We start from the raw sequence: 24,413 nt of genomic DNA, 5'->3' as shown, positions 1-24,413 counted from the left end.
GTGCCTGGGGCCCACGTCTGAGCATCCCCAGCGCACTTATGGCGGCAATTGCAAACAAAACAGGTGATGGACCGAATGTGGATAAATGTCACACATTCAACCCAGTCCAAAGATCTGGGCCCAAATCCATCGTTTTTTTGCACTCCACACCACCTGGGTTAGACAATGGTGATATGCAAATCACCTCTGACCCTGTGCCCCATGGGAACAGTCCAGTCCGAACTACAAAAGCCATGTCCTTCCCAGAACGGAATCAAGCATCCGAGGACCGGACCGGTTTCGAGGTAACACCTCTCATCAGCCCAGCTAGCTTGACTCCAAGTGGTGTGGAGTGCCTGGGACCCACGTCTGAGCATCCCCAGCGCACTTATGGCGGCAATTGCAAATAAAACAGGTGATGGACCGAATGTGGATCAATGTCACACATTCAACCCAGTCCAAAGATCTGGGCCCAAATCCATCGTTTTTTTGCACTCCACACCACCCTGGGTTAGACAATGGTGATATGCAAATCAGCTCTGACCCTGTGCCCCATGGGAACAGTCCAGTCCGAACTACAAAAGCCATGTCCTTCCCAGAACGGAATCAAGCATCCGAGGACCGGACCGGTTTCGAGGTAACACCTCTCATCTGCCCGGCTAGCTTGACTCCAAGTGGTTTGGAGTGCCTGGGACCCATGTCTGAGCATCCCCAGCGTACTTATGGCGGCAATTGCAAACAAAACAGGTGATGGACCGAATGTGGATCAATGTCACACATTCAACCCAGTCCAAAGATCTGGGCCCAAATCCATCGTTTTTTTGCACTCCACACCACCCTGGGTTAGACAATGGCGATATGCAAATCAGCTCTGACCCTGTGCCCCATGGGAACAGTCCAGTCCAAACTACAAAAGCCATGTCCTTCCCAGAACGGATTCAAGCATCCGAGGAACGGAACGGTTTCGAGGTAACACCTCTCATCAGCCCGGCTAGCTTGACTCCAAGTGGTGTGGAGTGCCTGGGACCCACGTCTGAGCATCCCCAGCGCACTTATGGCGGCAATTGCAAACAAAACAGGTGATGGACCGAATGTGGATCAATGTCACACATTCAAACCAGTCCAAAGATCTGGGCCCAAATCCATCGTTTTTTTGCACTCCACACCACCCTGGGTTAGACAATGGCGATATGCAAATCAGCTCTGACCCTGTGCCCCATGGGGACAGTCCAGTCCGAACTACAAAAGCCATGTCCTTCTCAGAACGGAATCAAGCATCCGAGGACCGGGCCGGTTTCGAGGTAACACCTCTCATCAGCCCGGCTAGCTTGACTCCAAGTGGTGTGGAGTGCCTGGGACCCACGTCTGAGCATCCCCAGCGCACTTATGGCGGCAATTGCAAACAAAACAGGTGATGGACCGAATGTGGATCAATGTCACACATTCAACCCAGTCCAAAGATCTGGGCCCAAATCCATTGTTTTTTTGCACTCCACACCACCCTGGGTTAGACAATGGCAATATGCAAATCAGCTCTGACCCTGTGCCCCATGGGAACAGTCCAGTCCGAACTACAAAAGCCATGTCCTTCCCAGAACGGAATCAAGCATCCGAGGACCGGACCGGTTTCGAGGTAACACCTCTCATCAGCCCGGCTAGCTTGACTCCAAGTGGTGTGGAGTGCCTGGGACCCACGTCTGAGATCCCCAGCGCACTTATGGTGGGAATTGCAAACAAAACAGGTGATGGACCGAATGTGGATCAATGTCACACATTCATCCCAGTCCGAAGATCTGGGCCCAAATCCATTGTTTTTTTGCACTCCACACCACCCTGGGTTAGACAATGGCGATAATGCAAATCAGCTCTGACCCTGTGCCCCATGGGAACAGTCCAGTCCGAACTACAAAAGCCATGTCCTTCCCAGAACGGAATCAAGCATCCGAGGACTGGACCGGTTTCGAGGTAACACCTCTCCTCAGCCCGGCTATCTTGACTCCAAGTGGTGTGGAGTGCCTGGGACCCACGTCTGAGCATCCCCAGCGCACTTATGGCGGCAATTGCAAACAAAACAGGTGATGGACCGAATGTGGATCAATGTCACACATTCAACCCAGTCCAAAGATCTGGGCCCAAATCCATCGTTTTTTTGCACTCCACACCACCCTGGGTTAGACAATGACGATATGCAAATCAGCTCTGACCCTGTGCCCCATGGGAACAGTCCAGTCCGAACTACAAAAGCCATGTCCTTCCCAGAACGGAATCAAGCATCCGAGGACCGGACCGGTTTCGAGGTAACACCTCTCATCAGCCCGGCTAGCTTGACTCCAAGTGGTGTGGAGTGCCTGGGACCCACGTCTGAGCATCCCCAGCGCACTTATGGCGGCAATTGCAAACAAAACAGGTGATGGACCGAATGTGGATCAATGTCACACATTCAACCCAGTCCAAAGATCTGGGCCCAAATCCATCATTTTTTTGCACTTCACACCACCCTGGGTTAGACAATGGCGATATGCAAATCAGCTCTGACCCTGTGCCCCATGGGAACAGTCCAGTCCGAACTACAAAAGCCATGTCCTTCCCAGAACGGAATCAAGCATCCGAGGAACGGACCGGTTTCGAGGTAACACCTCTCATCAGCCCGGCTAGCTTGACTCCAAGTGGTGTGGAGTGCCTGGGACCCACGTCTGAGCATCCCCAGCGCACTTATGGCGGCAATTGCAAACAAAACAGGTGATGGACCGAATGTGGATCAATGTCACACATTCAAACCAGTCCAAAGATCTGGGCCCAAATCCATCGTTTTTTTGCACTCCACACCACCCTGGGTTAGACAATGGCGATATGCAAATCAGCTCTGACCCTGTGCCCCATGGGGACAGTCCAGTCCGAACTACAAAAGCCATGTCCTTCTCAGAACGGAATCAAGCATCCGAGGACCGGGCCGGTTTCGAGGTAACACCTCTCATCAGCCCGGCTAGCTTGACTCCAAGTGGTGTGGAGTGCCTGGGACCCACGTCTGAGCATCCCCAGCGCACTTATGGCGGCAATTGCAAACAAAACAGGTGATGGACCGAATGTGGATCAATGTCACACATTCAACCCAGTCCAAAGATCTGGGCCCAAATCCATTGTTTTTTTGCACTCCACACCACCCTGGGTTAGACAATGGCAATATGCAAATCAGCTCTGACCCTGTGCCCCATGGGAACAGTCCAGTCCGAACTACAAAAGCCATGTCCTTCCCAGAACGGAATCAAGCATCCGAGGACCGGACCGGTTTCGAGGTAACACCTCTCATCAGCCCGGCTAGCTTGACTCCAAGTGGTGTGGAGTGCCTGGGACCCACGTCTGAGATCCCCAGCGCACTTATGGTGGGAATTGCAAACAAAACAGGTGATGGACCGAATGTGGATCAATGTCACACATTCATCCCAGTCCGAAGATCTGGGCCCAAATCCATCGTTTTTTTGCACTCCACACCACCCTGGGTTAGACAATGGCGATAATGCAAATCAGCTCTGACCCTGTGCCCCATGGGAACAGTCCAGTCCGAACTACAAAAGCCATGTCCTTCCCAGAACGGAATCAAGCATCCGAGGACTGGACCGGTTTCGAGGTAACACCTCTCCTCAGCCCGGCTATCTTGACTCCAAGTGGTGTGGAGTGCCTGGGACCCACGTCTGAGCATCCCCAGCGCACTTATGGCGGCAATTGCAAACAAAACAGGTGATGGACCGAATGTGGATCAATGTCACACATTCAACCCAGTCCAAAGATCTGGGCCCAAATCCATCGTTTTTTTGCACTCCACACCACCCTGGGTTAGACAATGGCGATATGCAAATCAGCTCTGACCCTGTGCCCCATGGGAACAGTCCAGTCCGAACTACAAAAGCCATGTCCTTCCCAGAACGGAATCAAGCATCCGAGGACCGGACCGGTTTCGAGGTAACACCTCTCATCAGCCCGGCTAGCTTGACTCCAAGTGGTGTGGAGTGCCTGGGACCCACGTCTGAGCATCCCCAGCGCACTTATGGCGGCAATTGCAAACAAAACAGGTGATGGACCGAATGTGGATCAATGTCACACATTCAACCCAGTCCAAAGATCTGGGCCCAAATCCATCATTTTTTTGCACTTCACACCACCCTGGGTTAGACAATGGCGATATGCAAATCAGCTCTGACCCTGTGCCCCATGGGAACAGTCCAGTCCGAACTACAAAAGCCATGTCCTTCCCAGAACGGAATCAAGCATCCGAGGAACGGACCGGTTTCGAGGTAACACCTCTCATCAGCCCGGCTAGCTTGACTCCAAGTGGTGTGGAGTGCCTGGGACCCACGTCTGAGCATCCCCAGCGCACTTACGCGGCAATTGCAAACAAAACAGGTGATGGACCGAATGTGGATCAATGTCACACATTCAACCCAGTCCAAAGGTCTGGGCCCAAATCCATCGTTTTTTTGCACTCCACACCACGCTGGGTTAGACAATGGCGATATGCAAATCAGCTCTGACCCTGTGCCCCATGGGAACAGTCCAGTCCGAACTACAAAAGCCATGTCCTTCCCAGAACGGATTTAAGCATCCCAGGACCGGGCCGGTTTCGAGGTAACACCTCTCATCAGCCAGGCTAGCTTGACTCCAAGTGGTGTGGAGTGCCTGGGACCCACGTCTGAGCATCCCCAGTGCACTTATGGCGGCAATTGCAAACAAAACAGGTGATGGACCGAATGTGGATCAATGTCACACATTCAACCCAGTCCAAAGATCTGGGCCCAAATCCATCGTTTTTTTGCACTCCACACCACCCTGGGGTAGACAATGGCGATATGCAAATCAGCTCTGACCCTGTGCCCCATGGCAACAGTCCAGTCCGAACTACAAAAGCCATGTCCTTCCCAGAACGGAATCAAGCATCCGAGGAACGGACCGGTTTTGAGGTAACACCTCTCATCAGCCCGGCTAGCTTGACTCCAAGTGGTGTGGAGTGCCTGGGACCCACGTCTGAGCATCCCCAGCGCACTTATGGCGGCAATTGCAAACAAAACAGGTGATGGACCGAATGTGGATCAATGTCACACATTCAACCCAGTCCAAAGATCTGGGCCCAAATCCATCGTTTTTTTGCACTCTACACCACCCTGGGTTAGACAATGGCGATATGCAAATCAGCTCTGACCCTGTGCCCCATGGGAACAGTCCAGTCCGAACTACAAAAGCCATGTCCTTCCCAGAATGGAATCAAGCATCCGAGGACCGGACCGGTTTCGAGGTAACACCTCTCATCAGCCCGGCTAGCTTGACTCCAAGTGGTGTGGAGTGCCTGGGACCCACGTCTGAGCATCCCCAGCGCACTTATGGTGGCAATTGCAAACAAAACAGGTGATGGACCGAATGTGGATCAATGTCACACATTCAACCCAGTCCAAAGATCTGGGCCCAAATCCATCGTTTTTTTGCACTCCACACCACCCTGGGTTAGACAATGGCGATATGCAAATCAGCTCTGACCCTGTCCCCCATGGGAACAGTCCAGTCCGAACTACAAAAGCCATGTCCTTCCCAGAACGGAATCAAGCATCCGAGGACCGGACCGGTTTCGAGGTAACACCTCTCATCAGCCCGGCTAGCTTGACTCCAAGTGGTGTGGAGTGCCTGGGACCCACGTCTGAGCATCCCCAGCGCACTTATGGCGGCAATTGCAAAGAAAACAGGTGATGGACCGAATGTGGATCAATGTCACACATTCAACCCAGTCCAAAGATCTGGGCCCAAATCCATCGTTTTTTTGCACTCCACACCACCCTGGGTTAGACAATGGCGATATGCAAATCAGCTCTGACCCTGTGCCCCATGGGAACAGTCCAGTCCAAACTACAAAAGCCATGTCCTTCCCAGAACGGAATCAAGCATCCGAGGACCAGACCGGTTTCGAGGTAACACCTCTCAGCAGCCCGGCTAGCTTGACTCCAAGTGGTGTGGAGTGCCTGAGACCCACGTCTGAGCATCGCCAGCGCACTTATGGCGGCAATTGCAAACAAAACAGGTGATGGACCGAATGTGGATCAATGTCACACATTCAACCCAGTCCAAAGATCTGGGCCCAAATCCATAGTTTTTTTGCACTCCACACCACCCTGGGTCAGACAATGGCGATATGCAAATCAGCTCTGACCCTGTGCCCCATGGGAACAGTCCAGTCCAAACTACAAAAGCCATGTCCTTCCCAGAACGGAATCAAGCATCCGAGGACCGGGCCGGTTTCGAGGTAACACCTCTGATCAGCCCGGCTAGCTTGAGTCCAAGTGGTGTGGAGTGCCTGGGACCCACGTCTGAGCATCCCCAGCGCACTTATGGCGGCAATTGCAAACAAAACAGGTGATGGACCGAATGTGGATCAATGTCACACATTCAACCCAGTCCAAAGATCTGGGCCCAAATCCATCGTTTTTTTGCACTCCACACCACCCTGGGTTAGACAATGGCGATATGCAAATCAGCTCTGACCCTGTGCCCCATGGGAACAGTCCAGTCCGAACTAAAAAAGCCATGTCCTTCCCAGAACGGAATCAAGCATCCGAGGACCGGACCGGTTTCGAGGTAACACCTCTCATCAGCCCGGCTAGCTTGACTCCAAGTGGTGTGGAGTGCCTGGGACCCACGTCTGAGCATCCCCAGCGCACTTATGGCGGCAATTGCAAACAAAACAGGTGATGGACCGAATGTGGATCAATGTCACACATTCAACCCAGTCCAAAGATCTGGGCCCAAATCCATCGTTTTTTTGCACTCCACACCACCCTGGGTTAGACAATGGCGATATGCAAATCAGCTCTGACCCTGTGCCCGTTGGGAACAGTCCAGTCCGAACTACAAAAGCCATGTCCTTCCCAGAACGGAATCAAGCATCCGAGGACCGGACCGGTTTCGAGGTAACACCTCTCATCAGCCCGGCTAGCTTGACTCCAAGTGGTGTGGAGTGCCTGGGACCCACGTCTGAGCATCCCCAGTGCACTTATGGCGGCAATTGCAAACAAAACAGGTGATGGACCGAATGTGGATCAATGTCACACATTCAACCCATTCCAAAGATCTGGGCCCAAATCCATTGTTTTTTTGCACTCCACACCACCCTGAGTTAGACAATGGCGATATGCAAATCAGCTCTGACCCTGTGCCCCATGGGATCAGTCCAGTCCAAACTACAAAAGACATGTCCTTCCGAGAACGGAATCAAGCATCCGAGGACCGGACCGGTTTCGAGGTAACACCTCTCATCAGCCCGGCTAGCTTGACTCCAAGTGGTGTGGAGTGCCTGGGACCCACGTCTGAGCATCCCCAGCACACTTATGGCGGCAATTGCAAACAAAACAGGTGATGGACCGAATGTGGATCAATGTCACACATTCAACCCAGTCCAAAGATCTGGGCCCAAATCCATAGTTTTTTTGCACTCCACACCACCCTGGGTTAGACAATGGCGATATGCAAATCAGCTCTGACCCTGTGCCCCATGGGAACAGTCCAGTCCGAACTACAAAAGCCATGTCCTTCCCAGAACGGAATCAAGCATCCGAGGACCGGACCGGTTTCGAGGTAACACCTCTCATCAGCCCGGCTAGCTTGACTCCAAGTGGTGTGGAGTGCCTGGGACCCACGTCTGAGCATCCCCAGCACACTTATGTCGGCAATTGCAAACAAAACAGGTGATGGACCGAGTGTGGATTAATGTCACACATTCAACCCAGTCCAAAGATCTGGGCCCAAATCCATAATTTTTTTGCACTCCACACTACCCTGGGTTAGACAATGGCGATATGCAAATCAGCTCTGACCCTGTGCCCCATGGGAACAGTCCAGTCCGAACTACAAAAGCCATGTCCTTCCCAGAACGGAATCAAGCATCCGAGGACCGGACCGGTTTCGAGGTAACATCTCTCATCAGCCCGGCTAGCTTGACTCCAAGTGGTGCCTGGGACCCACGTCTGAGCATCCCCAGCGCACTTATGGCGGCAATTGCAAACAAAACAGGTGATGGACCGAATGTGGATAAATGTCACACATTCAACCCAGTCCAAAGATCTGGGCCCAAATCCATCGTTTTTTTGCACTCCACACCACCTGGGTTAGACAATGGCGATATGCAAATCAGCTCTGACCCTGTGCCCCATGGGAACAGTCCAGTCCGAACTACAAAAGCCATTTCCTTCCCAGAACGGAATCAAGCATCTGAGGACCGGACCGGTTTCGAGGTAACACCTCTCATCAGCCCAGCTAGCTTGACTCCAAATGGTGTGGAGTGCCTGGGACCCACGTCTGAGCATCCCCAGCGCACTTATGGCGGCAATTGCAAACAAAACAGGTGATGGACCGAATGTGGATCAATGTCACACATTCAACCCAGTCCAAAGATCTGGGCCCAAATCCATCGTTTTTTTGCACTCCACACCACCCTGGGTTAGACAATGGCGATATGCAAATCAGCTCTGACCCTGTGCCCCATGGGAACAGTCCAGTCCGAACTACAAAAGCCATGTCCTTCCCAGATCGGAATCAAGCATCCGAGGACCGGGCCGGTTTCGAGGTAACACCTCTGATCAGCCCGGCTAGCTTGAGTCCAAGTGGTGTGGAGTGCCTGGGACCCACGTCTGAGCATCCCCAGCGCACCTATGGCGGCAATTGCAAACAAAACAGGTGATGGACCGAATGTGGATCAATGTCACACATTCAACCCAGTCCAAAGATCTGGGCCCAAATCCATCGTTTTTTTGCACTCCACACCACCCTGGGTTAGACAATGGCGATATGCAAATCAGCTCTGACCCTGTGCCCATTGGGAACAGTCCAGTCCGAACTACAAAAGCCATGTCCTTCCCAGAACGGAATCAAGCATCCGAGGACCGGACCGGTTTCGAGGTAACACCTCTCATCAGCTCGGCTAGCTTGACTCCAAGTGGTGTGGAGTGCCTGGGACCCACGTCTGAGCATCCCCAGCGCACTTATGGCGGCAATTGCAAACAAAACAGGTGATGGACCGAATGTGGATCAATGTCACACATTCAACCCATTCCAAAGATCTGGGCCCAAATCCATTGTTTTTTTGCACTCCACACCACCCTGAGTTAGACAATGGCGATGTGCAAATCAGCTCTGACCCTGTGCCCCATGGGAACAGTCCAGTCCGAACTACAAAAGCCATGTCCTTCCGAGAACGGAATCAAGCATCCGAGGACCGGACCGGTTTCGAGGTAACACCTCTCATCAGCCCGGCTAGCTTGACTCCAAGTGGTGTGGAGTGCCTGGGACCCACGTCTGAGCATCCCCAGCGCACTTATGGCGGCAATTGCAAACAAAACAGGTGATGGACCGAATATGGATCAATGTCACACATTCAACCCAGTCCAAAGATCTGGGCCCAAATCCATAGTTTTTTTGCACTCCACACCACCCTGGGTTAGACAATGGCGATATGCAAATCAGCTCTGACCCTGTGCCCCATGGGAACAGTCCAGTCCGAACTACAAAAGCCATGTCCTTCACAGAACGGAATCAAGCATCCGAGGACCGGACCGGTTTCGAGGTAACATCTCTCATCAGCCCGGCTAGCTTGACTCCAAGTGGTGCCTGGGGCTCACGTCTGAGCATCCCCAGCGCACTTATGGCGGCAATTGCAAACAAAACAGGTGATGGACCGAATGTGGATAAATGTCACACATTCAACCCAGTCCAAAGATCTGGGCCCAAATCCATCGTTTTTTTGCACTCCACACCACCTGGGTTAGACAATGGCGATATGCAAATCACCTCTGACCCTGTGCCCCATGGGAACAGTCCAGTCCGAACTACAAAAGCCATGTCCTTCCCAGAACGGAATCAAGCATCCGAGGACCGGACCGGTTTCGAGGTAACACCTCTCATCAGCCCAGCTAGCTTGACTCCAAGTGGTGTGGAGTGCCTGGGACCCACGTCTGAGCATCCCCAGCGCACTTATGGCGGCAATTGCAAACAAAACAGGTGATGGACCGAATGTGGATCAATGTCACACATTCAACCCAGTCCAAAGATCTGGGCCCAAATCCATCGTTTTTTTGCACTCCACACCACCCTGGGTTAGACAATGGTGATATGCAAATCAGCTCTGACCCTGTGCCCCATGGGAACAGTCCAGTCCGAACTACAAAAGCCATGTCCTTCCCAGAACGGAATCAAGCATCCGAGGACCGGACCGGTTTCGAGGTAACACCTCTCATCAGCCCGGCTAGCTTGACTCCAAGTGGTGTGGAGTGCCTGGGACCCATGTCTGAGCATCCCCAGCGTACTTATGGCGGCAATTGCAAACAAAACAGGTGATGGACCGAATGTGGATCAATGTCACACATTCAACCCAGTCCAAAGATCTGGGCCCAAATCCATCGTTTTTTTGCACTCCACACCACCCTGGGTTAGACAATGGCGATATGCAAATCAGCTCTGACCCTGTGCCCCATGGGAACAGTCCAGTCCAAACTACAAAAGCCATGTCCTTCCCAGAACGGAATCAAGCATCCGAGGAACGGACCGGTTTCGAGGTAACACCTCTCATCAGCCCGGCTAGCTTGACTCCAAGTGGTGTGGAGTGCCTGGGACCCACGTCTGAGCATCCCCAGCGCACTTATGGCGGCAATTGCAAACAAAACAGGTGATGGACCGAATGTGGATCAATGTCACACATTCAAACCAGTCCAAAGATCTGGGCCCAAATCCATCGTTTTTTTGCACTCCACACCACCCTGGGTTAGACAATGGCGATATGCAAATCAGCTCTGACCCTGTGCCCTATGGGGACAGTCCAGTCCGAACTACAAAAGCCATGTCCTTCTCAGAACGGAATCAAGCATCCGAGGACCGGGCCGGTTTCGAGGTAACACCTCTCATCAGCCCGGCTAGCTTGACTCCAAGTGGTGTGGAGTGCCTGGGACCCACGTCTGAGCATCCCCAGCGCACTTATGGCGGCAATTGCAAACAAAACAGGTGATGGACCGAATGTGGATCAATGTCACACATTCAACCCAGTCCAAAGATCTGGGCCCAAATCCATTGTTTTTTTGCACTCCACACCACCCTGGGTTAGACAATGGCAATATGCAAATCAGCTCTGACCCTGTGCCCCATGGGAACAGTCCAGTCCGAACTACAAAAGCCATGTCCTTCCCAGAACGGAAACAAGCATCCGAGGACCGGACCGGTTTCGAGGTAACACCTCTCATCAGCCCGGCTAGCTTGACTCCAAGTGGTGTGGAGTGCCTGGGACCCACGTCTGAGATCCCCAGCGCACTTATGGTGGGAATTGCAAACAAAACAGGTGATGGACCGAATGTGGATCAATGTCACACATTCATCCCAGTCCGAAGATCTGGGCCCAAATCCATCGTTTTTTTGCACTCCACACCACCCTGGGTTAGACAATGGCGATAATGCAAATCAGCTCTGACCCTGTGCCCCATGGGAACAGTCCAGTCCGAACTACAAAAGCCATGTCCTTCCCAGAACGGAATCAAGCATCCGAGGACCGGACCGGTTTCGAGGTAACACCTCTCATCAGCCCGGCTATCTTGACTCCAAGTGGTGTGGAGTGCCTGGGACCCACGTCTGAGCATCCCCAGCGCACTTATGGCGGCAATTGCAAACAAAACAGGTGATGGACCGAATGTGGATCAATGTCACACATTCAACCCAGTCCAAAGATCTGGGCCCAAATCCATCGGTTTTTTGCACTCCACACCACCCTGGGTTAGACAATGGCGATATGCAAATCAGCTCTGACCCTGTGCCCCATGGGATCAGTCCAGTCCAAACTACAAAAGACATGTCCTTCCAAAAACGGAATCAAGCATCCGAGGACCGGACCGGTTTCGAGGTAACACCTCTCATCAGCCCGGCTAGCTTGACTCCAAGTGGTGTGGAGTGCCTGGGACCCACGTCTGAGCATCCCCAGCGCACTTATGGCGGCAATCGCAAACAAAACAGGTGATGGACCGAATGTGGATCAATGTCACACATTCAACCCAGTCCAAAGATCTGGGCCCAAATCCATCGTTTTTTTGCACTCCACACCACCCTGGGTTAGACAATGGCGATATGCAAATCAGCTCTGACCCTGTGCCCATTGGGAACAGTCCAGTCCGAACTACAAAAGCCATGTCCTTCCCAGAACGGAATCAAGCATCCGAGGACCGGACCGGTTTCGAGGTAACACCTCTCATCAGCCCGGCTAGCTTGACTCCAAGTGGTGTGGAGTGCCTGGGACCCACGTCTGAGCATCCCCAGCGCACTTATGGCGGCAATTGCAAACAAAACAGGTGATGGACCGAATGTGGATCAATGTCACACATTCAACCCATTCCAAAGATCTGGGCCCAAATCCATTGTTTTTTTGCACTCCACACCACCCTGAGTTAGACAATGGCGATATGCAAATCAGCTCTGACCCTGTGCCCCATGGGATCAGTCCAGTCCAAACTACAAAAGACATGTCCTTCCAAAAACGGAATCAAGCATCCGAGGACCGGACCGGTTTCGAGGTAACACCTCTCATCAGCCCGGCTAGCTTGACTCCAAGTGGTGTGGAGTGCCTGGGACCCACGTCTGAGCATCCCCAGCACACTTATGGCGGCAATTGCAAACAAAACAGGTGATGGACCGAATGTGGATCAATGTCACACATTCAACCCAGTCCAAAGATCTGGGCCCAAATCCATAGTTTTTTTGCACTCCACACCACCCTGGGTTAGACAATGGCGATATGCAAATCAGCTCTGACCCTGTGCCCCATGGGAACAGTCCAGTCCGAACTACAAAAGCCATGTCCTTCCCAGAACGGAATCAAGCATCCGAGGACCGGACCGGTTTCGAGGTAACACCTCTCATCAGCCCGGCTAGCTTGACTCCAAGTGGTGTGGAGTGCCTGGGACCCACGTCTGAGCATCCCCAGCACACTTATGTCGGCAATTGCAAACAAAACAGGTGATGGACCGAGTGTGGATTAATGTCACACATTCAACCCAGTCCAAAGATCTGGGCCCAAATCCATAATTTTTTTGCACTCCACACTACCCTGGGTTAGACAATGGCGATATGCAAATCAGCTCTGACCCTGTGCCCCATGGGAACAGTCCAGTCCGAACTACAAAAGCCATGTCCTTCCCAGAACGGAATCAAGCATCCGAGGACCGGACCGGTTTCGAGGTAACATCTCTCATCAGCCCGGCTAGCTTGACTCCAAGTGGTGCCTGGGACCCACGTCTGAGCATCCCCAGCGCACTTATGGCGGCAATTGCAAACAAAACAGGTGATGGACCGAATGTGGATAAATGTCACACATTCAACCCAGTCCAAAGATCTGGGCCCAAATCCATCGTTTTTTTGCACTCCACACCACCTGGGTTAGACAATGGCGATATGCAAATCAGCTCTGACCCTGTGCCCCATGGGAACAGTCCAGTCCGAACTACAAAAGCCATTTCCTTCCCAGAACGGAATCAAGCATCCGAGGACCGGACCGGTTTCGAGGTAACACCTCTCATCAGCCCAGCTAGCTTGACTCCAAGTGGTGTGGAGTGCCTGGGACCCACGTCTGAGCATCCCCAGCGCACTTATGGCGGCAATTGCAAACAAAACAGGTGATGGACCGAATGTGGATCAATGTCACACATTCAACCCAGTCCAAAGATCTGGGCCCAAATCCATCGGTTTTTTGCACTCCACACCACCCTGGGTTAGACAATGGCGATATGCAAATCAGCTCTGACCCTGTGCCCCATGGGAACAGTCCAGTCCGAACTACAAAAGCCAGGTCCTTCCCAGAACGGAATCAAGCATCCGAGGACCGGACCGGTTTCGAGGTAACACCTCTCATCAGCCCGGCTAGCTTGACTCCAAGTGGTGTGGAGTGCCTGGGACCCACGTCTGAGCATCCCCAGCGCACTTATGGCGGCAATTGCAAACAAAACAGGTGATGGACCGAATGTGGATCAATGTCACACATTCAACCCAGTCTAAAGATCTGGGCCCAAATCCATCGTTTTTTTGCACTCCACACCACCCTGGGTTAGACAATGGCGATATGCAAATCAGCTCTGACCCTGTGCCCCATGGGAACAGTCCAGTCCGAACTACAAAAGCCATGTCCTTCCCAGAACGGAATCAAGCATCCGAGGACCGGACCGGTTTCGAGGTAACACCTCTCATCAGCCCGGCTAGCCTGACTCCAAGTGGTGTGGAGTGCCTGGGACCCACGTCTGATCATCCCCAGCGCACTTATGGCGGCAATTGCAAACAAAACAGGTGATGGACCGAATGTGGATCAATGTCACACATTCAACCCAGTCCAAAGATCTGGGCCCAAATCCATCGTTTTTTTGCACTCCACACCACCCTGGGTTAGACAATGGTGATATGCAAATCAGCTCTGACCCTGTGCCCCATGGGAACAATCCAGTCCGAACTACAAAAGCAATGTCCTTCCCAGAACGGAATCAAGCATCCGAGGACCGGACCGGTTTCGAGGTAACACCTCTCATCAGCCCGGCTAGCTTGACTCCAAGTGGTGTGGAGTGCCTGGGACCCACGTCTGAGCATCCCCAGCGCACTTATGGCGGCAATTGCAAACAAAACAGGTGATGGACCGAATGTGGATCAATGTCACACATTCAACCCATTCCAAAGATCTGGGCCCAAATCCATTGTTTTTTTGCACTCCACACCACCCTGAGTTAGACAATGGCGATATGCAAATCAGCTCTGACCCTGTGCCCCATGGGATCAGTCCAGTCCAAACTACAAAAGACATGTCCTTCCAAAAACGGAATCAAGCATCCGAGGACCGGACCGGTTTCGAGGTAACACCTCTCATCAGCCCGGCTAGCTTGACTCCAAGTGGTGTGGAGTGCCTGGGACCCACGTCTGAGCATCCCCAGCACACTTATGGCGGCAATTGCAAACAAAACAGGTGATGGACCGAATGTGGATCAATGTCACACATTCAACCCAGTCCAAAGATCTGGGCCCAAATCCATAGTTTTTTTGCACTCCACACCACCCTGGGTTAGACAATGGCGATATGCAAATCAGCTCTGACCCTGTGCCCCATGGGAACAGTCCAGTCCGAACTACAAAAGCCATGTCCTTCCCAGAACGGAATCAAGCATCCGAGGACCGGACCGGTTTCGAGGTAACACCTCTCATCAGCCCGGCTAGCTTGACTCCAAGTGGTGTGGAGTGCCTGGGACCCACGTCTGAGCATCCCCAGCACACTTATGTCGGCAATTGCAAACAAAACAGGTGATGGACCGAGTGTGGATTAATGTCACACATTCAACCCAGTCCAAAGATCTGGGCCCAAATCCATAATTTTTTTGCACTCCACACTACCCTGGGTTAGACAATGGCGATATGCAAATCAGCTCTGACCCTGTGCCCCATGGGAACAGTCCAGTCCGAACTACAAAAGCCATGTCCTTCCCAGAACGGAATCAAGCATCCGAGGACCGGACCGGTTTCGAGGTAACATCTCTCATCAGCCCGGCTAGCTTGACTCCAAGTGGTGCCTGGGACCCACGTCTGAGCATCCCCAGCGCACTTATGGCGGCAATTGCAAACAAAACAGGTGATGGACCGAATGTGGATAAATGTCACACATTCAACCCAGTCCAAAGATCTGGGCCCAAATCCATCGTTTTTTTGCACTCCACACCACCTGGGTTAGACAATGGCGATATGCAAATCAGCTCTGACCCTGTGCCCCATGGGAACAGTCCAGTCCGAACTACAAAAGCCATTTCCTTCCCAGAACGGAATCAAGCATCCGAGGACCGGACCGGTTTCGAGGTAACACCTCTCATCAGCCCAGCTAGCTTGACTCCAAGTGGTGTGGAGTGCCTGGGACCCACGTCTGAGCATCCCCAGCGCGCTTATGGCGGCAATTGCAAACAAAACAGGTGATGGACCGAATGTGGATCAATGTCACACATTCAACCCAGTCCAAAGATCTGGGCCCAAATCCATCGTTTTTTTGCACTCCACACCACCCTGGGTTAGACAATGGCGATATGCAAATCAGCTCTGACCCTGTGCCCCATGGGAACAGTCCAGTCCGAACTACAAAAGCCATGTCCTTCCCAGATCGGAATCAAGCATCCGAGGACCGGGCCGGTTTCGAGGTAACACCTCTGATCAGCCCGGCTAGCTTGAGTCCAAGTGGTGTGGAGTGCCTGGGACCCACGTCTGAGCATCCCCAGCGCACTTATGGCGGCAATTGCAAACAAAACAGGTGATGGACCGAATGTGGATCAATGTCACACATTCAACCCAGTCCAAAGATCTGGGCCCAAATCCATCGTTTTTTTGCACTCCACACCACCCTGGGTTAGACAATGGCGATATGCAAATCAGCTCTGACCCTGTGCCCATTGGGAACAGTCCAGTCCGAACTACAAAAGCCATGTCCTTCCCAGAACGGAATCAAGCATCCGAGGACCGGACCGGTTTCGAGGTAACACCTCTCATCAGCCCGGCTAGCTTGACTCCAAGTGGTGTGGAGTGCCTGGGACCCACGTCTGAGCATCCCCAGCGCACTTATGGCGGCAATTGCAAACAAAACAGGTGATGGACCGAATGTGGATCAATGTCACACATTCAACCCATTCCAAAGATCTGGGCCCAAATCCATTGTTTTTTTGCACTCCACACCACCCTGAGTTAGACAATGGCGATATGCAAATCAGCTCTGACCCTGTGCCCCATGGGAACAGTCCAGTCCGAACTACAAAAGCCATGTCCTTCCGAGAACGGAATCAAGCATCCGAGGACCGGACCGGTTTCGAGGTAACACCTCTCATCAGCCCGGCTAGCTTGACTCCAAGTGGTGTGGAGTGCCTGGGACCCACGTCTGAGCATCCCCAGCGCACTTATGGCGGCAATTGCAAACAAAACAGGTGATGGACCGAATGTGGATCAATGTCACACATTCAACCCAGTCCAAAGATCTGGGCCCAAATCCATAGTTTTTTTGCACTCCACACCACCCTGGGTTAGACAATGGCGATATGCAAATCAGCTCTGACCCTGTGCCCCATGGGAACAGTCCAGTCCGAACTACAAAAGCCATGTCCTTCACAGAACGGAATCAAGCATCCGAGGACCGGACCGGTTTCGAGGTAACATCTCTCATCAGCCCGGCTAGCTTGACTCCAAGTGGTGCCTGGGGCCCACGTCTGAGCATCCCCAGCGCACTTATGGCGGCAATTGCAAACAAAACAGGTGATGGACCGAATGTGGATAAATGTCACACATTCAACCCAGTCCAAAGATCTGGGCCCAAATCCATCGTTTTTTTGCACTCCACACCACCTGGGTTAGACAATGGCGATATGCAAATCACCTCTGACCCTGTGCTCCATGGGAACAGTCCAGTCCGAACTACAAAAGCCATGTCCTTCCCAGAACGGAATCAAGCATCCGAGGACCGGACCGGTTTCGAGGTAACACCTCTCATCAGCCCAGCTAGCTTGACTCCAAGTGGTGTGGAGTGCCTGGGACCCACGTCTGAGCATCCCCAGCGCACTTATGGCGGCAATTGCAAACAAAACAGGTGATGGACCGAATGTGGATCAATGTCACACATTCAACCCAGTCCAAAGATCTGGGCCCAAATCCATCGTTTTTTTGCACTCCACACCACCCTGGGTTAGACAATGGTGATATGCAAATCAGCTCTGACCCTGTGCCCCATGGGAACAGTCCAGTCCGAACTACAAAAGCCATGTCCTTCCCAGAACGGAATAAAGCATCCGAGGACCGGACCGGTTTCGAGGTAACACCTCTCATCAGCCCGGCTAGCTTGACTCCAAGTGGTGTGGAGTGCCTGGGACCCATGTCTGAGCATCCCCAGCGTACTTATGGCGGCAATTGCAAACAAAACAGGTGATGGACCGAATGTGGATCAATGTCACACATTCAACCCAGTCCAAAGATCTGGGCCCAAATCCATCGTTTTTTTGCACTCCACACCACCCTGGGTTAGACAATGGCGATATGCAAATCAGCTCTGACCCTGTGCCCCATGGGAACAGTCCAGTCCAAACTACAAAAGCCATGTCCTTCCCAGAACGGAATCAAGCATCCGAGGAACGGACCGGTTTCGAGGTAACACCTCTCATCAGCCCGGCTAGCTTGACTCCAAGTGGTGTGGAGTGCCTGGGACCCACGTCTGAGCATCCCCAGCGCACTTATGGCGGCAATTGCAAACAAAACAGGTGATGGACCGAATGTGGATCAATGTCACACATTCAAACCAGTCCAAAGATCTGGGCCCAAATCCATCGTTTTTTTGCACTCCACACCACCCTGGGTTAGACAATGGCGATTTGCAAATCAGCTCTGACCCTGTGCCCTATGGGGACAGTCCAGTCCGAACTACAAAAGCCATGTCCTTCTCAGAACGGAATCAAGCATCCGAGGACCGGGCCGGTTTCGAGGTAACACCTCTCATCAGCCCGGCTAGCTTGACTCCAAGTGGTGTGGAGTGCCTGGGACCCACGTCTGAGCATCCCCAGCGCACTTATGGCGGCAATTGCAAACAAAACAGGTGATGGACCGAATGTGGATCAATGTCACACATTCAACCCAGTCCAAAGATCTGGGCCCAAATCCATTGTTTTTTTGCACTCCACACCACCCTGGGTTAGACAATGGCAATATGCAAATCAGCTCTGACCCTGTGCCCCATGGGAACAGTCCAGTCCGAACTACAAAAGCCATGTACTTCCCAGAACGGAATCAAGCATCCGAGGACCGGACCGGTTTCGAGGTAACACCTCTCATCAGCCCGGCTAGCTTGACTCCAAGTGGTGTGGAGTGCCTGGGACCCACGTCTGAGATCCCCAGCGCACTTATGGTGGGAATTGCAAACAAAACAGGTGATGGACCGAATGTGGATCAATGTCACACATTCATCCCAGTCCGAAGATCTGGGCCCAAATCCATCGTTTTTTTGCACTCCACACCACCCTGGGTTAGACAATGGCGATAATGCAAATCAGCTCTGACCCTGTGCCCCATGGGAACAGTCCAGTCCGAACTACAAAAGCCATGTCCTTCCCAGAACGGAATCAAGCATCCGAGGACCGGACCGGTTTCGAGGTAACACCTCTCATCAGCCCGGCTATCTTGACTCCAAGTGGTGTGGAGTGCCTGGGACCCACGTCTGAGCATCCCCAGCGCACTTATGGCGGCAATTGCAAACAAAACAGGTGATGGACCGAATGTGGATCAATGTCACACATTCAACCCAGTCCAAAGATCTGGGCCCAAATCCATCGGTTTTTTGCACTCCACACCACCCTGGGTTAGACAATGGCGATATGCAAATCAGCTCTGACCCTGTGCCCCATGGGAACAGTCCAGTCCGAACTACAAAAGCCAGGTCCTTCCCAGAACGGAATCAAGCATCCGAGGACCGGACCGGTTTCGAGGTAACACCTCTCATCAGCCCGGCTAGCTTGACTCCAAGTGGTGTGGAGTGCCTGGGACCCACGTCTGAGCATCCCCAGCGCACTTATGGCGGCAATTGCAAACAAAACAGGTGATGGACCGAATGTGGATCAATGTCACACATTCAACCCAGTCCAAAGATCTGGGCCCAAATCCATCGTTTTTTTGCACTCCACACCACCCTGGGTTAGACAATGGCGATATGCAAATCAGCTCTGACCCTGTGCCCCATGGGAACAGTCCAGTCCGAACTACAAAAGCCATGTCCTTCCCAGAACGGAATCAAGCATCCGAGGACCGGACCGGTTTCGAGGTAACACCTCTCATCAGCCCGGCTAGCCTGACTCCAAGTGGTGTGGAGTGCCTGGGACCCACGTCTGAGCATCCCCAGCGCACTTATGGCGGCAATTGCAAACAAAACAGGTGATGGACCGAATGTGGATCAATGTCACACATTCAACCCAGTCCAAAGATCTGGGCCCAAATCCATCGTTTTTTTGCACTCCACACCACCCTGGGTTAGACAATGGTGATATGCAAATCAGCTCTGACCCTGTGCCCCATGGGAACAATCCAGTCCGAACTACAAAAGCAATGTCCTTCCCAGAACGGAATCAAGCATCCGAGGACCGGACCGGTTTCGAGGTAACACCTCTCATCAGCCCGGCTAGCTTGACTCCAAGTGGTGTGGAGTGCCTGGGACCCACGTCTGAGCATCCCCAGCGCACTTATGGCGGCAATCGCAAACAAAACAGGTGATGGACCGAATGTGGATCAATGTCACACATTCAACCCAGTCCAAAGATCTGGGCCCAAATCCATCATTTTTTTGCACTTCACACCACCCTGGGTTAGACAATGGCGATATGCAAATCAGCTCTGACCCTGTGCCCCATGGGAACAGTCCAGTCCGAACTACAAAAGCCATGTCCTTCCCAGAACGGAATCAAGCATCCGAGGAACGGACCGGTTTCGAGGTAACACCTCTCATCAGCCCGGCTAGCTTGACTCCAAGTGGTGTGGAGTGCCTGGGACCCACGTCTGAGCATCCCCAGCGCACTTACGTGGCAATTGCAAACAAAACAGGTGATGGACCGAATGTGGATCAATGTCACACATTCAACCCAGTCCAAAGGTCTGGGCCCAAATCCATCGTTTTTTTGCACTCCACACCACCCTGGGTTAGACAATGGCGATATGCAAATCAGCTCTGACCCTGTGCCCCATGGGAACAGTCCAGTCCGAACTACAAAAGCCATGTCCTTCTCAGAACGGAATCAAGCATCCAAGGACCGGGCCGGTTTCGAGGTAACACCTCTCATCAGCCAGGCTAGCTTGACTTCAAGTGGTGTGGAGTGCCTGGGACCCACGTCTGAGCATCCCCAGCGCACTTATGGCGGCAATTGCAAACAAAACAGGTGATGGACCGAATGTGGATCAATGTCACACATTCAACCCAGTCCAAAGATCTGGGCCCAAATCCATCGTTTTTTTGCACTCCACACCACCCTGGGTTAGACAATGGCGATATGCAAATCAGCTCTGACCCTGTGCCCCATGGGAACAGTCCAGTCCGAACTACAAAAGCCATGTCCTTCCCAGAACGGAATCAAGCATCCGAGGACCGGACCGGTTTCGAGGTAACACCTCTCATCAGCCTGGCTAGCTTGACTCCAAGTGGTGTGGAGTGCCTGGGACCCACGTCTGAGCATCCCCAGCGCACTTATGGTGGCAATTGCAAACAAAACAGGTGATGGACCAAATGTGGATCAATGTCACACATTCAACCCAGTCCAAAGATCTGGGCCCAAATCCATCGTTTTTTTGCACTCCACACCACCCTGGGTTAGACAATGGCGATATGCAAATCAGCTCTGACCCTGTGCCCCATGGGAACAGTCCAGTCCGAACTACAAAAGCCATGTCCTTCCCAGAATGGAATCAAGCATCCGAGGACCGGACCGGTTTCGAGGTAACACCTCTCATCAGCCCGGCTAGCTTGACTCCAAGTGGTGTGGAGTGCCTGGGACCCACGTCTGAGCATCCCCAGCGCACTTATGGCGGCAATTGCAAACAAAACAGGTGATGGACCGAATGTGGATCAATGTCACACATTCAACCCAGTCCAAAGATCTGGGCCCAAATCCATCGTTTTTTTGCACTCCACACCACCCTGGGTTAGACAATGGTGATATGCAAATCAGCTCTGACCCTGTGCCCCATGGGAACAGTCCAGTCCGAACTACAAAAGCCATGTCCTTCCCAGAACGGAATCAAGCATCCGAGGACCGGACCGGTTTCGAGGTAACACCTCTCATCAGCCCGGCTAGCTTGACTCCAAGTGGTGTGGAGTGCCTGGGACCCACGTCTGAGCATCCCCAGCGCACTTATGGCGGCAATTGCAAACAAAACAGGTGATGGACCGAATGTGGATCAATGTCACACATTCAACCCAGTCCAAAGATCTGGGCCCAAATCCATCATTTTTTTGCACTTCACACCACCCTGGGTTAGACAATGGCGATATGCAAATCAGCTCTGACCCTGTGCCCCATGGGAACAGTCCAGTCCGAACTACAAAAGCCATGTCCTTCCCAGAACGGAATCAAGCATCCGAGGAACGGACCGGTTTCGAGGTAACACCTCTCATCAGCCCGGCTAGCTTGACTCCAAGTGGTGTGGAGTACCTGGGACCCACGTCTGAGCATCCCCAGCGCACTTACGCGGCAATTGCAAACAAAACAGGTGATGGACCGAATGTGGATCAATGTCACACATTCAACCCAGTCCAAAGGTCTGGGCCCAAATCCATCGTTTTTTTGCACTCCACACCACCCTGGGTTAGACAATGGCGATATGCAAATCAGCTCTGACCCTGTGCCCCATGGGAACAATCCAGTCCGAACTACAAAAGCCATGTCCTTCCCAGAACGGATTTAAGCATCCAAGGACCGGGCCGGTTTCGAGGTAACACCTCTCATCAGCCAGGCTAGCTTGACTCCAAGTGGTGTGGAGTGCCTGGGACCCACGTCTGAGCATCCCCAGCGCACTTATGGCGGCAATTGCAAACAAAACAGGTGATGGACCGAATGTGGATCAATGTCACACATTCAACCCAGTCCAAAGATCTGGGCCCAAATCCATCGTTTTTTTGCACTCCACACCACCCTGGGTTAGACAATGGCGATATGCAAATCAGCTCTGATCCTGTGCCCCATGGGAACAGTCCAGTCCGAACTACAAAAGCCATGTCCTTCCCAGAACGGAATCAAGCATCCGAGGACCGGACCGGTTTCGAGGTAACACCTCTCATCAGCCCGGCTAGCTTGACTCCAAGTGGTGTGGAGTGCCTGGGACCCACGTCTGAGCATCCCCAGCGCACTTATGGCGGCAATTGCAAACAAAACAGGTGATGGACAGAATGTGTATCAATGTCACACATTCAACCCAGTCCAAAGATCTGGGCCCGAATCCATCGTTTTTTTGCACTCCACACCACCCTGGGTTAGACAATGGCGATATGCAAATCAGCTCTGACCCTGTGCCCCATGGGAACAGTCCAGTCCGAACTACAAAAGCCATGCCCTTCCCAGAACGGAATCAAGCATCCGAGGAACGGACCGGTTTTGAGGTAACACCTCTCATCAGCCCGGCTAGCCTGACTCCAAGTGGTGTGGAGTGCCTGGGACCCACGTCTGAGCATCCCCAGCGCACTTATGGCGGCAATTGCAAACAAAACAGGTGATGGACCGAATGTGGATCAATGTCACACATTCAACCCAGTCCAAAGATCTGGGCCCAAATCCATTGTTTTTTTGCACTCCACACCACCCTGGGTTAGACAATGGCGATATGCAAATCAGCTCTGACCCTGTCCTCCATGGGAACAGTCCAGTCCGAACTACGAAAGCCATGTCCTTCCCAGAACGGAATCAAGTATCCGAGGACCGGACCGGTTTCGAGGTAACACCTCTCATCAGCCCGGCTAGCTTGACTCCAAGTGGTGTGGAGTGCCTGGGACCCACGTCTGAGCATCCCCAGCGCACTTATGGCGGCAATTGCAAACAAAACAGGTGATGGACCGAATGTGGATCAATGTCACACATTCAACCCAGTCCAAAGATCTGGGCCCAAATCCATCGTTTTTTTGCACTCCACACCACCCTGGGTTAGACAATGGCGATATGCAAATCAGCTCTGACCCTGTGCCCCATGGGAACAGTCCATTCCGAACTACAAAAGCCATGTCCTTCCCAGAACGGAATCAAGCATCCGAAGAACGGACCGGTTTCGAGGTAACACCTCTCATCAGCCCGGCTAGCTTGACTCCAAGTGGTGTGGAGTGCCTGGGACCCACGTCTGAGCATCCCCAGCGCACTTATGGCGGCAATTGCAAACAAAACAGGTGATGGACCGAATGTGGATCAATGTCACACATTCAACCCAGTCCAAAGATCTGGGCCCAAATCCATCATTTTTTTGCACTTCACACCACCCTGGGTTAGACAATGGCGATATGCAAATCAGCTCTGACCCTGTGCCCCATGGGAACAGTCCAGTCCGAACTACAAAAGCCATGTCCTTCCCAGAACGGAATCAAGCATCCGAGGACCGGACCGGTTTCGAGGTACCACCTCTAATCAGCCCGGCTAGCTTGACTCCAAGTGGTGTGGAGTGCCTGGGACCCACGTCTGAGCATCCCCAGCGCACTTATGTCGGCAATTGCAAACAAAACAGGTGATGGACCGAGTGTGGATTAATGTCACACATTCAACCCAGTCCAAAGATCTGGGCCCAAATCCATAATTTCTTTGCACTCCACACCACCCTGGGTTAGACAATGGCGATATGCAAATCAGCTCTGACCCTGTGCCCCATGGGAACAGTCCAGTCCG

Source organism: Lissotriton vulgaris, chromosome 1_1 (assembly GCF_964263255.1).
Source record: "Lissotriton vulgaris chromosome 1_1, aLisVul1.2, whole genome shotgun sequence".
NCBI classification, from domain to species: Eukaryota; Metazoa; Chordata; class Amphibia; order Caudata; family Salamandridae; genus Lissotriton; species Lissotriton vulgaris.
This window is presented reverse-complemented; position numbering follows the sequence as displayed.